Here is a 14,860-nt window from a genome sequence, read left to right on the forward strand (position 1 = left end):
TCGTTTATAGTTAATATTTATGCATGTTTGAATCACACATTTCGCGACTGAAATTCTATGAAATCCCACTCACATACAGGAAAAATGCTGAAGATTCTATTAGAACCAAAAGTTCATTGATCAATATCGGAAAAATTGTAGCTATCGTCCTCAAACGCGAACGATGCGGAATAGTTGTGCGCTAAGGGGCACGCAACTCATCACCCGCGCGTGCAGCTCCCATAGACAAAGCACGTATACTCTAACCAGTTGTCGATTTCTCACAAGGTTTTATTGCGTGAACTGTTCGAATTGGTCAAGACAGACATTTTACTGTAAAATACGAAATTTGAGCTTCATTTGCAGATTTTTTTGTGTGTCATCCGCTCGGTGAGAATGTGTACGGTGATTTGTGGGATGAATTGTGATTCTGGTGCAAGGATTAGGTGCGAAAGACCTCGATTATTCGATTACGAAAATAGCGTCCGGTAATACAATGCGATTTTGCACGGCGCAAAAAACCACTATTTTTAGAGGGGTATGTTTGAAGCATATTTTCTAAAAACTGGAACGAAGAAATGACGTAAGTTGGCTGAATTCGTAATTTCCATGAGTCTGTGAATAAGTGGTGTTGTTTTTAGTCGAAATTTCATTCTATGAGTACGGAATTCAAAGCCACAAAGAAAAGCGTCCGGTAATAGGATGTTCCACCCTACATACCAGATACAAGTGTAAGGATTTTGAGCTTTTCGTAAAAAAAGACGTATGTATATATATATATATATATATATATATATATATATATATATATATATATACATACATACATATATATATATATATATATATATATATCTGATATATATACATCAGTTTCTTGTACTACATGTACTGTGACATCATGCGTCATATCGTTGTACAGTTCATATCTATAGAGGGCAGCACATAGAATTAACCAAAACTTTAAAAAGGGCTTCATTATACTTTTGAACGGATTGTCCGATTTTCCTATATAATTATAATTACATATCAAAGGGAAATCTTGTTGAATAGTACCTTTTATCCTTCAAAGTTTTCCATGTGATGATGTCCTGTGATTATGGGAGGAGTTTGGAGTGGGAAGCCAAGCAAGATTTAATATATAATATCCTAATTTTTTAGGAAGGCCATACATATTATTCGCTCTTACTTTTCCAAAATAAAATACTCAAGGAGGACGACTTGCTTATCACGGGATGGGGCTTGGAAAGATCCCATATCCCTCTGATTACGGTTACAGTTCGGTATTCCGAAGGTGCGTTAATCCGAAATTGAAATAAAGGTCGTTAGATACTTTCTTTTACTTTTCAGATTAATGAACGTCATTTCATTTTCGAACTAACGAACCTTCGGAATAAAGAACCTTCGGAAGCGAACCTTCGGAATAACACCACAAATGTTTGGATTAACGAGCCCTATTTCATGCTCGACTTAACGAATATCTACAGAATTTGTGTGTGTTGCGGAATAACGAACATTCTTTGTAATACAGAACCTCATGTCGTTTTCGGAATACAGAACCTTCGGAATAATGAGCACCATCCCCAAAACAGAGCAGTGCCATTACTTGCCGAACTGGGGTAGGTGCACCGAATGACTTTTCATGATAGCAGTCTTTGTTACCGTCGATTACAGTACTGTATACCCAGGGAGGAGGAAAAGAGAAACCCCCTGGTATACCCAATTACAGGAGCTACTGGTATATATACGTTCGTGCATGAACATGCTCCTTTCTGGGTTTTTAAATCATAGCCTCCCTCTTGTGGAGGACCTGTCACTGTCACATGGTGTAAAATGTTTTTGGTCTTCAAGCAATGTGTGTCAGGAGTTACAGCTTTGAGCCTTTTGAGAGTCCTTCCGACCACGAGCAAGACGTCTTATTTACCTGAGGGTGTCCATCGTCGCCAAGGAGTGTTGAGATGGGCAGGCGTGGCTGGTGTAATGAAAATCTCATAAAGACTCTGCATTGTAAACAACAACAACAAGGGCGACGACAACAGCAATATTAACAATAACAACAACAACAACAACTTGGTGAAAGACGGATAAGAAAGAGAAAAAAGTATGTTTTTGGTAAAACTAAAGAGGTTGGTTGGTTAGTTGGTTGGTTGGTTCGTTCGTTGGGTCGTTCGTTCGTTGGGTCGTTCTGAATTTGTTCGATTTGCTTGGCTCAACAGTCCGTAAGTTAATTGAATAAAAGTTATTTGGTTGATCAGTTGGTTGCATGGTGTGCTAGTCATTTGCCGATGTGTAGCTAGGAGGTGTGTGTAATACAAGCAATATGTATATTGGTAAGGTGTCTACAGTGCAGCTAGCCAGTTGACTTGTTAGATTACTTTTTTGTGTTGTTGTTGTTTTTTTGTGGGGGGGGGGGCTGGAGTCTCATTTCACAGTTTGTTACCGCATCACTGAAACTTTTACACCTTGTTACAAATACAGGCATGTATGTGCAATGGGTTGAAGCTGGCTAATAGCCGTCTTTAATCCCTGTCTGTTAATATTTTCAATGAGGGCTCTCGCCTTGTAATTTCTGGCTGGGGCAGTTTGATTGTTTGGCTCATTGTCATTTCGTGCTCGGACTGCCCCTCTATGCCAAATATTGCCTGATGGCGGGAAGGAAAGAGATTAGTGTGGGACATGTTGTATATTGGACCCAACCCAGTCATTAGGGAAACGGTGCAGACGGTAATGCCCCCGGTACTTCAGGAACTTACGAAGGAAATATATAATGCGCGATGGATGTAAACACTGCCTCTCGTTGCTCCTAGCAGAAATTTTAATAGGGGGAGTGAACAGGGAGGCGCTGTTTATGGTAGCTCGCCAAAACAGGATATTGCGAGCGGTTCATTAAATTCAACGGAGCGATTTGTTTTTGGTTGGAGAGTTGTACGCAAGGGGGGGGGGGGACTTCTTGTTTTCCGTATATAATATTATCAGGTGGCACCTGTTTGTGAACCTTTTGATATGCAGAAAAGAGAAATGGTCAGCAGCGCTGGAGTGGAAAACCAGTTTCATTGATTAGCGCGTATCACCTTCCGTCTTTCAAGGATGTGCCATGATAACCTGATACACTGCTGTATTCTTTTATTCTGATTGTATAAATCTTGGGGAAAAAACACACCAAAATGTTGAGTGAGGGCAGCAAAAACACGCCTTATAAACAGCCCGAAGGAGAAGTTTATTCATTAATCTGCTTCCTACGAGTATAATGTCGCATGTGAGCTACGTTATTTGCCAGACTAAATTTACCGGTGGATACTGGAAATCTGATTCTTCAAATCTCGGCGCGAGCCTGATCTTTTTCCGTCGGGACTTCATTAAAATGCACTCGAGCCATTAAAGGGAGCTTGCTGCTGTGTTTTTGTTTTCTGAAAGTACACTGCACGTTCAGACACTGTTTTGTCTGCACATTATTCGTATAATATAAACCAGCAATGATCGTGAAAAGAAAATTAAGTAAAATTTCATGTTTACAAAGGGCACAACTCAAAAATGGAACGCAGCTCATGAAGGCGCAGATTGATATCTTTAAAAAGTTATAACAGAGTATGATAATGCAGCGACCTATTTCTCAAACAATCTGCGTATATTGAAAGTTAGTTTGTAATAAAGAAGAATAACACCTATTAATTCATAAGTTATATTTTCAAGTGAAATTCCACATGAGCATCAGCAATGATTAGTGACATTCTTTCCAATAAGGAAACATATACACTCAGCTTTTTGAGCTCATTCGAGAACGATATTTGATGCATCTGCCCAAACCTACCAGCACACTCAAAATTATCTCGCCTTGTGTTCTCAAAGCTATGTTCTTAATTGGATATAGACATTAGGAATTAAAGGGATAGTACAGTTTTGGTTTAGATGAGATTGCAGGTTTCCAACCTTTTTGTGTGTGTTTGTGAGAAAATGAAAAACCTGTTATGAAATATCAAAGAACATGTAATTCTTAGAAGAATTCACAGTTTATTTGATGAAAATTGGTCTTGAAATGGCTGAGATACCCCAAAAATCGAACCTGATAAAATGCGATAGGCCACAACTTTTATCAGGATCTCTGTGTTTTACCTAGTTTTTGGATATCTCAGTCATTTCAGAACCGATTTTCATCAAACAAACTTTCAATTGTCTTTGATGGAATTGTATGCTTTTTTATCATTTCTTATAGTGGTTTCTCAATATCTCTCAAAAAGTAAAAATCTGAATCCTCACCTCAGCCAATAATATAACATCCCTTTGAATTTGCCCTGGTCTTCTTTATCTCTTATTCTCATGTAGGTAAAATAGTATACGTCACTGCATGCTCTATGTAGATTAAACGTCAAGCCACCGTGTATTTGTGTATGTGTGTGTGACAGGGCTCGAGGCGATAAGACTGAGCGGTATTTGAATTTTTTATTTTTAAGTTTAAATTCATTTCTCATATTTTCACGTCACAGGCAAATACAATAAGATTGTTATTTTTAGCTACATATGCAAGTAAAAGCATGTTCCCATACCATGATGTATCAAAGTTAACATCAGTTTTGTTCTTTTTTATTTGGAGTGGTTTTAAGACAAGTTTTATATAATACAGCTGAAATGTGAGATTTTTGTCATTTGTGTATATGAAATAGATAAGAAATTGTGAGACCATGGCATCGTCAACTTTCTGATTTGAATATTCATAAGGACTGGTCAAGAAATGTTTTCCGAAAAAAAATGACAAATTTCAAAATGTCATATCTTCCTTATTTCTTATCCAATTTTGTCATTTTTTATCGCTCTGTAGGGAATTTTCTCTCTTTCTTTTGAAGTTTATTCATTCTGGGGTGGATTTCCTCTTTGAATATCCTTCTCCAGCACAAAGGTGTACTTTCCGTGTGGTCCTAACTATAGCAACATACATAAACTATATAAACTGGGAGAAAATATTTTAAGGTGAAATTGGTCATTGCAGATATAAACACTATAAACTGGGGAAAATATATTAAGGTGAAATTGGTCATTGCAGAAGAACGTATCTCTGCGCAATAAGGTTCTATGTGCAGTTCCTCTGATTCATTCGGACGCTATGCATTGATGTAGTTGATTGTGAGATACAAGAATTATTCTCAAAGAAACAAATACATAGTAGCCGAGGTAAAGGAGGTTGTCGTTTTGAACTCTATACAGGAAACCCGGACTAACTGGAGTCCCCGGTGCAGACAACACAAGCCACTCGGCTTCATGGCAACCAGGTTAATGGCTCCGTAATGAGACTTACGTGATTACTTCATCGTGCGTTGGATACCGAGCTCCAGTGATTTATCTACCGAGTCACAGATATTCCCATTTCATTTCGTGACTGCTTTAGTGAGTATCTGTCATTGATCCAAATTGGCAACACACACGCACACCTCTACGAACACTCACACACAGCCACACACACACACACACACACACAAACACACACACACACACGCACACGAAGTCACGAACACACTCTCAACTCCGATGGAATGAGAAAATTCGCTGCTTTATATACTGTCAAAGTGGGAGATGAACTCCACACATCGAGGTAGATTCAAAATGTAGCTATGCTTTTGAACTTCCATCGTTATGAACATTAACAAAATTTAGCAATCAAGAGAAAATTCTTCCGTAAGATATTTTACAAAGATTCGATTCACGCAGTGGTTAAAAAATATTTAAAAAAAAGAAAGATGATAGTGGATATCTTATCCTTTTATTTGTCAAGTCTTCATGTTTGATATAACAGCGCCGATATCAATGCACTGTGGATGTCTATCAAGAAGTTACTTCTCAGTTTTAAACCTTTGTAATAGGCTCGGAGACGGTTGACCAAACTGCATTAATTTGTTAATATGGGCCAAGGTTGTTTACCGAGGGATCCACGTCTACAAGCTATGCTTTTTGATGGCTCACTTTTTCTATCATTTTATTTACTTCCAAATGTCATTTCTGCAAAATATACATTGTTTGTTTTATACCATCACACATCCATTTGCATATACATTAAGAATTATTTTTTATATTGTGTTTATACTTTACCTTTTGGTTGTACACTTTATACTCTTATCATTTGTGGTTTTTTTTGTGATGGTGATGGAAATAAAGAAAGAATTGAAAAAAAAAAGATGAATCTGCTCGTAAGAAATAAGAACACCAAATAATTTCCGTTTTCGTCAACCCTTCTTGATGCTGGTGTTGATGCAACTTTGCCTACTAATGTCACCACTAATGAATATTATGGTCGAAACCAGTTTACCACTTGAATGTAGCAGAAAGAGAAATTCACTCTTTTTCTAGACATATCTCTGCTTTTCTCCTCCACGACTACTACTATTCATTTGTACGCTTTCGGGACTTATACGCTAGCGTAAACAAGCACAAAGTCGGGGCTTGATGAATGTTCTTATACGAGGTCCTATTGAAGGCTTATAGGTCTTTGACCACATGAGTCGAGGATCAACGTTCCCCAATGATAAGCTGCAAGCAGAAGCCTCCATGCCTGACGGTTTTTTTCTCCCCTTCTGTGCAGTTTGTGTGTGTGTGTGTGTGTGTGTGTGTGTGTGTGTGTGTGTGTGTGTGTGTGTGTGTGTGTGTGTGTGTGTGTGTGAGTGTGTGTGTGTGAGTGTGTGTGTGAGGGGGGTTTCTACATAGAGCAGTATTCAGGTTATGCAATAAAATAATGTAAGATTCTTGGTATCGGACTTAAAAGTTACATTCGTTATGACGATGCCTTGTGAGGTACAAATTTCTGATATATTGATGTATAACCACTAAATTGCTAAATTGCTACCATAGGTAAATGGTCTCTGCTTTGGACAGAACTAATGAATAAAATGCGGTCAGACCTGAACCGGTAGATGGATGTTTTATCGCTAGATAGCGATAAAAATAGAAAAATAGGCAGAGAGTGAAACAAACGGATAGATAAAATAGTTCGATACAGAGACGGATGGCCTTGATCGGTTTATACTTATTCGCAAATATACTAATTTGTAGTAAGCAAGGCACAGGCGAGCTCAAAAATAAATTGAGCGTATATAGTACGTTGAATTAATCCAGAGTTAAACTCAAACTCAATAGCACAAGAATACAACAGTGGTTAAAAGAAGATTTACCCAAAATATATATATTATAATCATGGATTGCGTGAATGCAGGTATCGAACACATCCGTGAAGTTTCAGGATTATAGGACATTCGTTCAGATTTCGGTGTCGCCATCGCTGGATATGAAGACTACAGAGTTCGTGATGTCACCGTCGGACAATGAAATAAAGAAAATATAGAGAGAATTCCACTGAATTTCATTTGCTATAGAAAAGCACACGTTCGGGGTGTTACTCCTGTGCCTTCCTAAGGACGTAGGTCAAAGTGGTCTCTACTCACGATAGGCCAGTAGGCCCTACATGCTATAGGAAAATTGAAATATGCTGAATTTTCATTTCATTTTCTTCATATCGTTGTCCTCCTGTGATATCACGACTTATTGTAGTCTCTTTGTCCAGCAACGATGGCATATGAATCAGTGGCTGATCCAGAGGGGGACTCCCCTCTTTATTTTTTGTTAAAACAAAAGAAATAAAAAGAAAAATGGGGGGGGGGGCGCTGCGCCTCCCCCTTTACGGAATTCCTGGATCCGACCCTGTGGACTGAGCGTAAACTTTAAAACTTCATAATTTTTGAACGGATTGTCTGATTTTTTTTTTTTCAAACTTCACTGATGTGTGCTTGTAACACTTCTGCATTTACTATGGAATCATATACAGTATACTTCTATAATATTTGGGGGTATATTACTCTATGGTGGACATCGTTCATTGTATTTCTTTGAGGTAGGCATTGCTTGACGAACGAGACAGGTTCTAGTATGAATCAATTGCATGTTTGGGCTATGAAGGCCTAATCGGCAGCATGTTTTATCTGAACATGACTCAGTTAACATTTGAGATCTCCTTGATGTAGCACTATCCGTTAGATAATGAAAAGCAGTTCCTTCGGGCGGAAAATGAAGGTTCACGGGTAAATGTGTCACAACCATGTATCCACAATCGCAATTCAGTCTCTACATGGAATATCAATGTATACATTGTAATCAATCCGGTGACAGAAAGGATAACTCACCACTCAAGAAAAGTAAATTGATATCCCCCCCCCCCTCTCTCTCTCTCTTTCTTTCCCTCCCCCCCCCCCCCCTCCCATTTCTTTTTCAGCCTTGGGCTGGCTAATTAAAACCATGCTATGCCGAAACTTTTGAATTACATTCACCTTTTATTTGTAACTCGTACTTCGTATAGTGTTTCCGGGTGAAATATATACCTCGATGCAATGATATGCGTGCGTTCAAACGCATATCCCACCCCAGTCGAGACAGACAGGGGTAACCCCCTGGCTGGACTCAGCCATCGATACCCCCCTTCAGCGGCGGATTCATTATCTGTGGTTATAGAAGTACAATTATGTGTGCGGTGAGTGTATGTGTGTGTGTGTGTGTACGTGTGTGTTTCTATGTTCGTGTGTACGTACTCGTAAAAAATGCTTAGGAAAAAAAAAACATACAAACTGACACAGCACTCGAGAGCCTGCGCAACAGTGGTTCATTGTGTTATCGTATGTGCGCGCACACACACGCAGGTATCTGCGTCCTCCCATCCATATGCTGAGGAAACTGCGAAAGGATTACTCCATAGGTGGTCAAGGCAGATTGAAAGTGGAGACAAGAGCTAGGAGGAGCACGCTCGAACTTAAGCCGACAAAAAAGTTCTTGCTTCTTCACCCCTTCGATTTTTCTGCCAACAGAATAGCGAAGGATTTCTTACTGTGCTGATGTCGATTTTTTTACTTGACCAGGTGTCTTGAAACACACAGTACGATCGGTGTTGTCAAATCGTGTGGATTCTAAACTCTGCTGAGCTGCGCCAGTGTGTGTTTTGGAGGGGAGATAGTGGAGGTAAGCGGGCATGCGGGGGGTAGCGAGAGGAGCTAGAGTGCGTTGAGCTGAGCTGAGTGTGACTGGTGTGTATTTTGACGTTTGAGCAAGATGGATGGGTGCAAAACTTGGTGCCTTGTATTTTTACCCTAATATATTGCGTTGCTGTTGGGAAATTCGTGAATATGTCTACCCCTGTTTTAATCAGACGATGGTCCATACGACATGTAGTTCAAAGAAAAGGTGACAATCCTTAGTCCCTCAATTATTCCAATCGGTCCACTCAACATTACCAACTTTATATTATATGTTCGTGTTTCTTCAGGTCAGGAGTGAATGTGTAACACCATTTTCATTACACAGAAAGATCCGTCTGTCCGGAGGAGTCTTCCGAATTATTTTCAACGTAATCACTCTCCTTCGTATATTAAAGGAGGGGATCCGTGAAGCCAGACGCAATTAGACGCAATCTCCGCGGAACATTAATCCCCGACGAGCAGATACAGACCGATCTTTCGGTCAACATTCTTATATAACTGATGTATTTTATAAGGGAGGAGCCGTTGAGGTACACGGAGAAATTGGTGTCAGTTGTTGTAAAAGCTGTATGATCGTCTCAGTTGTCATGAGAACACACAATCACTGGCATATATGTGTCCTTTTTGTGGTAGATACGGTCTTAAACAAGAGACACATGGAGAGATTTGTCTCTCACATGCATGCAGGTCTCTCACATGCAGGCTAGGCTATTCACAATTTACAAAGAGCAAGTTGTTTTCAATCTTTACAGCTACCGGTAATACCCCACCAGTCTGGAGTGGGCTGGAGAAGAGAGCGTCTTTACAGCGAGATAAACGAAAGAGTGTTTGCTCTTGTAGCTGTTTGCTCTGTTGTTATGTCCTATTATAGCAGGGAGGTGGAAGAGACTCTTCCACCTCCCTGGTCTTAGCAAGGCATTGTGAAGGGGTATTAAAACGCAAACTTTCTACGAACTTGTCAGCACTGTGCAACTTTCACTTCACCCGTCGTGTAGAGGGTCTAGTCAGGGAAGTGGTCTGTTTGATGATGATGTTATGGATGATTAAGAAATTGCTCGATCAAAAACTATACCATTACCGAGACTTAATGTGCTGTTCATACAGAAGAACGAAAAGACAGTAGAGTCTGCGCCTATACATCCGATCAGCAGTCAAAATTCATAGCTATTAAAAAAGTGAACTGAATAAGATGAAATACATGGTACGAAGTACTCATGATCATGACTGTAATCTTGAAAAAAAAAAAGATGGTCGAAATGAAAAGGTTCAGAGTGGAGTCATTTGAATCGTCGCAGCTGCAGCTGAGCTTTGTGAACTTTGGTATTATATTTACTGTGACAGGTGTACGTATATCATAACGTCATAGCCTATTGAGATGAGAGTCTGTACCTGGCCTGGCTTTTGAATATTTGGAACAGTCAATATGCAGTATATTACCGAGACGGCAGGAAAAAGGTAACGGTGCAAACTTCCGAATGATCAATAGTTGTCCTTGGAAGTCGTGTGGTTTCTATCCGAACGGGCTGAAAGCAGTTCGTGTTTCGTTACAAGACTGGTCTGTAAAAGCTGCTTTCATATATCGTACAATTCGCCGCCTTGTATGTGGAAGGAAAAAATGTAGTGCCTTTTGGAGGGCAATCTTTTCATCACTATAGACTTTACCCGGGGAACTGGAAAGCAACTCGAATTTGCGTAAACTAGCTCAGCCGTAGAATAGCCGGTATATCAATACACATTCAACATGACAACCGGCTCTTGGTTCCACACAAAGTGTCGGTCAGTCACGTCATTGTGTCTAGGCAGGGTACAGTATTCTTCCCATGTTCCTATTTTGTTTACCCCTTGACCCTTCCACCTTTTCTCCCTCCCTTTCAGAGCATTCATCGATGGTACTGATAGGATGATCATTATTTCTTTGACAGTAGGTCATAAATATACGTTGTATTTAATCCGCATTTTGCTGTCATCCCTTGTTTATGCTTTTTTTTTTCTCTCTCTCTCTCTCTTAACGCTCGTCCTTCCGTATTTAAGTCTTGGCCAGATGGTTATTCTATTAATTTTCCACAACCACCAATACTATTCAATAATAAGAATGTTCCCTTGAACAAGTATCTGGTCCTTTATCATTTCTACATATTTGCAGCACATTGTTGACAAATTCTATGGTAGATAGTGCCCTTGAGCCGAGCTAATAATCCAAACGGTCGGACCTGGTTTCGATCGGTGTCACATCGCAAAATCCCTAATTTTGTTCTTTTGTTGACATGCTCACCCATTTTCCAAATTTATGTAAAGAACGAAGATGGGCTATATTGTGTACAGCGCAGGGAAAAAAGGCGCCAGGGTATGTATGTAATTAGCTGTTCTTCATGACTGCCTCTTCAGGTTACTTTGACATTCTTTCATAGTGTTTTGAGCGTCGCAAACCAACTGTGCCTGTCTTCTGTCTATCGTGCTCTACTTCACATCCGATCATGTGAAAAGGGGGAGGGGGTCTAGACACAGCAGTAGTACGTAGCACCATGGCTTCCTTTTTTATTCCGCGGGGCTTCTTACTATCGCTGCATGTCGGAATTTTGTTACCGACATCCTTTCTTCATCAAAACGAGATAACTCTTGCGTCAAAGACGGTTTCACCCACCCCCCCCTTCCCCTGGCTCTCGAATTATTCGTTGGACAAACAAATCGGACCATTTTTCTAGCGAAACCCGTCAAATTAAGATTTCCAGGCTAAGTATAGAGAGACCCCCTGAACAAACACTTTGGATTTGCTGTGAAATTTCTCAAAGGCTCCGGGAGACAGGCCCAGCAACTCCAGTCTTTACATTGGTTAGTGCGTGTTCTTTATCGCTCCTCTTTTGTCTTTTTCGTCTGTTCAGTCAAGAAGCTTGGTTGAGTCGCTAAATTTGAAGTGGTGGCATGTTTGCTTCCATTTGTCCGTGCGTGCATGTATGAGTGTGTATGTCTGTGTATGTGTGAGTGTGTGTGTGTGTGTGTGTGTGTGTGTGTGTGTGTGCCAATGTGGCAGGGGAGATACTAGATACAAGTGTATGCAGCGTATTTGTAGAAAACAGAAAGTTCCCCTCAGTCATTCGGAGAGGAAAATGCGAGTGCCGTATGTCGTCTCAGTTTAAAAAGAAAAAAGAGAAAGAAATGAAAGAAGCATCTCGCTTGGGCAAAGAGGTCACACATATGGGCAAACTATAGGGTTCTCCTTTGTGTATCAGAGTATTCCTGTTACAGGCATGCCCCTTTTCTATTTGTATCGCAGCAACCCCACCCCACTCCATATCCTATAACCCCCCCCCCCCCTAAAAAAAAAATGAGAGAGAACAGAGAGGAGTATAAGAATACACAGGCACGTGAACTTTCTCCCGAGATCTCCTCTTCGGCATTATTATATTGATTAAATGGAAAGTCCTGTTGTGCAGTTTGAGACGGGGTGAGTTTAGATGGTATGGATCCCAGGGGGAAATGATCCAGTTTCGTCGTGTTGCATGCGAGTCTAGCTCGTGTATCGTTCAGTGGCTCCCCGTTCCCTAGGCTGGGCCAAGTCAGAAGTTTCCTGCCATCACTTGGCAGCATTTGTTGCGTGATCATGAGGTACACAGGGAGTTCTTTCGTTACCTCTGACAATGCCCGAGATCGTGTCGGTATTTTCCCTCACGCCTGCCATATGTCACAACCGGCTGTCAGTGATGCATTTAAAAATCAATCGCATTTTTTTGTCTTTGTTCTTGTTTTTTACTTGTTCCGTACAGTTCCTTTCAAAACCTTGCAGTGTGACTTAATGCATGTACATCCCCCTACTGTTTACAACCACGTGTGATTTATGAAGCCTAGGGGTACGTGATGTCGGCTTCAAGTCCACATCGATTTACTTGCTGTGAAGGAGAGAGTGATATTAGTCTGTGGTCGCATCTTGTAAATGCAATAATGGGAACGAAGTAGAATGACAGTCGTAAAGGTCTGTTTCTTGACTTAGTAGACATCGCGAATTAGGTATATCGAGCTGGAGACCCGAGAGGTCAAGGAAAAGGACCCTGGGTTTGAAGTAGGGTGGGGAGGGGGAATCACATATCGTGAATGAATCCAAGGAATAGGTATATGTGAGGATCATGGAGCGTTATTTAGCTCCATGGTTGGAAATTTCTTTTTTTTTTTCCTCCCTTTTTTTTCCTGGGGGCAGGGGGAGGGGGTAGGGGAAGGGAGGGGGTTGTGAGTTGTGCCCTTCTTTCTCACCTCCCTGCTTGTAGTGTCTTGGACTCCTTGCAACCAGGGGAGGTGAGAGACTTTCCAGGTGGTGGTGATAGTGGTAGTAGTAGTAGTAGTAGTAGTAGTAGTAGTAGTAGTAGCAGTAAGCAGTAGTGGTAGATGTAACATCACTGTAAATTTTTTTAGTCAAATCGTATGTCAGTTTACCCAGGTTATCTCCGTAATTGAAATGCAGTAGTTGAAGCAGCAAACAGCAGCAGTAGTAGTATAGTAGGGCCCTTTGTTCGAGCCCTCTGAGTTTCGAATTTCCTTCGACTTTCGTTTTATACCGGAAATAGATTATAGTTTAGAATTAAGCCCAAAACTTCCTCTTGATTTAATAAAGGTATCGCATATAGGTAGTCCTACTTATATATGATATAGGTAGGGCCTACTTATTACTCGCTGCAACTATGGGAGTATTGTTGAAATAATTCACCACCTTCTTTCTTTTTTGTATGCGTGTGTTAAAAAACTTGGTGGAATGACTTAGCATTGAGACGTCGTCGATGACCACAAGTTTTGTGTCTGTGACTCACGTGAGGCGTTCATGTTATGCTCAGTGAATATCTGTCAGGAATCATGCAACCTTCCCAGTCCCAATGGACAAATGAAGAAAAAAGACAGGCCTACGTGATATAAACAAGAGCACGATCATGGTTATGGAAATGCCAGCCACCAACGTGAGCAACCTAGGATGACTTCATAATATTTTCCTGTTTGTAGTCGAATTGGTACGTTTATATATATTGGCTAGAAAACTTTTTTAACCCAAAATAATGATTCAATGCGACAAAACTCGAGCGTCAGTTGTAGGGACGTCTGTCAAACGTAGAAGTTCTCTCAAGATGGGTTATCGAGTTACATTTCTAAATGACCTTTGACATCATGATGGTATTGAGGTCATTTCCATTATAGGGGAATGACTTCCCGACTCAATTAGCTCACTTTCTTTCTCTTTTTTTTCGATGTTTCAGACATCATCTAATTACAGCATCGTAAAATAGCAGAGAGTGTCAAAGAGAAAAATGGAGAGAGAGGAAAAAAAAAAGTATTACCGCCTAACTCTAGTGTACAAGGTTACGAGTTCATGGGATGAGATATCAGTAGAAGTGATAAGATATCGCCGGGGCGAAAAGTCGAAAAGGTCGCAGGGAGAGAAGTGTCAGTCAGGGTGCTGAGAGATGTCCCTGGAACGCAAACCACGTCTGTCTTCGAGTTGGGTTGGTTGGTTCGTGATGAGAAGAGTTTTGCAGTTTTTGTGTGCAGGGAGGTACTGGCACCGTCCCTGGGTTGAGTCAGGGAGGTGGGAATCCACCTTGAATGAAGGTGGTGGTTTCAGAGGCAGGTGCAATCCTTCCGTCTCCCTACTGTAGAGTTGTGTGTACTTATTGAACTTACTGAACTTACTGAAGCGCCGCACATCCAGGTAGATGGATAGTGCGGCAAGGGTGAGGGGGCTATTGGCCCTTTGTAACCCAGAATAACTGTAGCTCTGTTTTAAAACCGTTGAGTGAAGTTGCATTATACTGCTGAAGGAGGGAGATTATTATATTCCAATCTTGTATGACCCTCTGGCTGAACGAGTACTTCCTGACGTCGACTCTCACATATATGTTGTTTCTGAA

At 40.7% G+C, this 14,860-nt stretch overlaps 1 protein-coding gene across 1 annotated transcript in view; it reads left to right on the forward strand.

Moving 5' to 3' along the window:
• Positions 1-8,798: 8,798 nt before the first annotated feature.
• LOC139725592 (fibrillin-1-like) overlaps positions 8,799-14,860 on the forward strand; it is a 125,621-nt gene continuing 119,559 nt past the window's right edge. Inside the window, exon 1 of the mRNA XM_071636683.1 lies at positions 8,799-8,961. The gene's annotated coding sequence lies outside the window, so the exon portion shown is untranslated. The remainder of the gene's footprint in view (positions 8,962-14,860) is intronic.

This window comes from Diadema antillarum, unplaced genomic scaffold (assembly GCF_040938485.1).
Source record: "Diadema antillarum isolate AM-2024a unplaced genomic scaffold, OU_Dant_1.0 seq00000050_RagTag, whole genome shotgun sequence".
NCBI lineage: Eukaryota > Metazoa > Echinodermata > Echinoidea > Diadematoida > Diadematidae > Diadema > Diadema antillarum.